This window comes from Malania oleifera, chromosome 10 (genome assembly GCF_029873635.1).
Source record: "Malania oleifera isolate guangnan ecotype guangnan chromosome 10, ASM2987363v1, whole genome shotgun sequence".
Classification (NCBI taxonomy): Eukaryota; Viridiplantae; Streptophyta; class Magnoliopsida; order Santalales; family Ximeniaceae; genus Malania; species Malania oleifera.
Window position 1 is genome coordinate 86,445,999 of NC_080426.1, and position 3,005 is coordinate 86,449,003.

A 3,005-nucleotide genomic window follows, 5' to 3' on the forward strand; every position below is an offset into this window, starting at 1 on the left:
ACAATATGTATATAAGTATGCAAAAATGTGTCTTCCAAATGTGAGGGGTAGGGTGCCCTTTTATAAGGCAATAGGGATAACAAGACATTTATTAGGGTGGAAAATCTGAAGTGGTGGAAGATGGGGTGACATACACCTTTTTCATAATATCAAGAAGGGAGAAGGTTGTGCGCCTTGCCTATAAAAGTGAAGCCCAAAGGATGCACCCACAGCGCACCGGTCCATCCCCCACCTGATATTGTCCGCTTTGGGCCTTCAGGACCCTCACGGTTTTAAAACACATCAGGCGGTTTGGGAGACGGGCAAGTTATGAGGCAGAGCCCCTAGGAACTCCCAACCGATGTGGGATTGTTTTACAACACCCCCCCCCCCCTTCAATCCCACATGCAGCCACAAACCTGCATGGGCCACCAAGAAGGGAGCAGGATGTGTGCCTTGCCCACAAAGGCCAGGGCCAAAGGACGCACAGCGTAATGGTCCATCCCCTACCTAATATTGTCTGCTTTGGGCCTTCAGGACCCTCATAGTTTTAAAACACATCAAGTGGTTTGGGAGATGACCAACTTATGAGGCAGAGCCCCTAAGAAGTCCCAACTGATATGGGATTGTTTTACAACAGTATTTATATTTTTAATAATAAATGGAAAATAAATCAGCATTTTTTTAACTGTAAAGAGCTTTTCTACTCTTTCTCACTCCAATCCAAGCCAATCATCCATTTCTCAACACAAGATTGATCCCATACCCTTTACAGCCATTTACAGAAGTGCCGAACTTTCAAAACGTGCCGGAATGTTCCATTTCGTGGTAGTGACAACCAAAAAGCTGACTTGCGCTGACCCCTCCTTCCTTCACACTGCAACAATGCTTGATTTGGAGTATTTGAGAGGCTCTGTCGCCGCTGTTCACCCCATTCTCAAACACACTTCCTACCTTGAATCCATCTTCTTCCACTTCGTCGCATTCGATTCGGCGCCAGCGAAGCCTACCTAGCTTGCTCAGATCTTCTGTTCCACTTTCCCTCCTTTGAATTTCAAAGTCTGTGTCCGAAGAACACCTTATCAACAATATAATCTCCTCATCGATCTGTTCATCAAGCTCTAGAAAATCCCCTGGGCTACGCGAGAAGCTATTTGGGGGGAAATCCTCAAACCTTGCATTAACCCGAAAGGCGAGACCAGTCCATCATCAACTCGCATGGTCTACTTAGGCTCTAATGTCATCATCATTGACGACATCCCAAATCTATGGAGTGTGCCCCTATCTGGGTTGAAACTTCACAAAGTACCTTTGTGGTGAGTTCTGATCGAAGCGGAGGTTTAAGGGGGGTTTTGCGGGGAAGAAGATGTGTTATTTCAACACGGGTGTGATGGTGATGGTGATGGATTTGCGGGGGTGGAAGGATGGGAATTACGGTACGAGAATTGAAGAGTGGATGACTAAGGATTTATGAATTGGGTTCTCTTCCGCCATTTTTGCTGGTTTTCGTTGGCGAGGTTGAAGGGATTGATCACAAATGGAACCAGCATGGGCTTGGGGAAGACAATGTGGTGAGTAGGTGCGTGGAATCGCATCCAGGACTGGTGAGCTTGCTGCATTGGAGTGGGAAAAGGAAGTCATATACGAGGCTGGATGTAGGGGAGCGCCGCTTTGTTGTTCGTATTTGGGCTCCAACCAAAAAACGTTGCTCATCCCGTGTTTATTATTTGCAATAGCAATAAACTTTATATCGTGCAGCGTACGCTACATTATCTAGCTATTTTTAATTGCTTCTACCTCGTTCCCATCGTGATGTGCATTAAAAGTCGCTAACTCGTCCAAAACTTTTTATAGCAAATGATAGGTTGGGTCAAATTTTAATTAAATTAATTAAAAATTTTAAAATAAATTTTTATAATCGAATTGACCGAATTCAGTATTATCATCGAGTTGTATCGATCGAACTACCTTTTTGAATAATTCGATTAAGTGAATTAAACCAAAATAATTTAAAATTGATTATAAAAAATATGATATAATTACACTACTAATTCCAGCTCATCTATTAAATTTATTGATAAAAGGGATATTTTGCTATTTAACTCTAGGTCTACTTAAAAAAAAAAAAGTTTACCTTTAATAGAATGAGTTTTACCTTTAATAAAATGACCTTTTTACCCTTTCTTTTAATTGCGAGAGTTGAATTAGGAGAATGACATTGATTTAATAAATAAATTAAGAAAATCAAACAATTATATATAATATTTTTAAAATCTAATCAATGTTAAAATAAAACACCCAACTAGTCTTCACATACTAATCCTGAAATTCTTCCTAAAAAAAATATAATCATAGACGAAACATAAAATTTAATCATCTGCTTGGCTTTGACCATATAAATATAAATTATAAAATAAATCTATATTCCAAGAATCCTATTTCAAGCACTATCAACATAAATCCATAAAATTCCCTCAACTCTCGAGGGTCTAGATTCTAGAGTCCATATTCCATTAGTCCATACTCTGCTTGACTCTCGAAGGTCCAAAGTCTATACTGTGCTCGACTCTTAAGAGTTCCAAGTCCCTACTATTATATTGCAGACCAAACATGAAATTTAAATTGTTTGTGCAAAAAAAAAAAAAAAAAAACATGAAATACAAATTGGTTTTGAAAATTTTAAACAAAAATTGGAAGAAAAAATTTAAATGGCTTCATACATCAACTACCATTTCATGGCTTCTTATATCACAAACTCTCACTCTTCAACTCTTGTGTTGTAACCTGTAAATATATGAAAATGACAAACCATTAAAATTTTAAACTTTCAAACAATAAATTATATATTGTCAATAATGATAATTGACAGCATGTAGTTTTTATGACAAAACTCTTAAGCATAATCTCAATATGAAACTAACATTTGTCTTTTTTTGATTGGCTTATTCACCAATTGAGGACTCCAATGCAACCTTTGACAACTCTAAAAAATTGTATAGAAACACTTGTAAGTTGTAATAATTAAT

The 3,005-nt window shown here is 38.0% G+C and overlaps 1 pseudogene; it reads left to right on the forward strand.

Annotated features, from left to right (window-relative positions):
• Window positions 1-792: 792 nt before the first annotated feature.
• On the forward strand, window positions 793-1,715 carry LOC131166762 (probable galacturonosyltransferase-like 9; annotated as a pseudogene).
• Window positions 1,716-3,005: the final 1,290 nt, after the last annotated feature.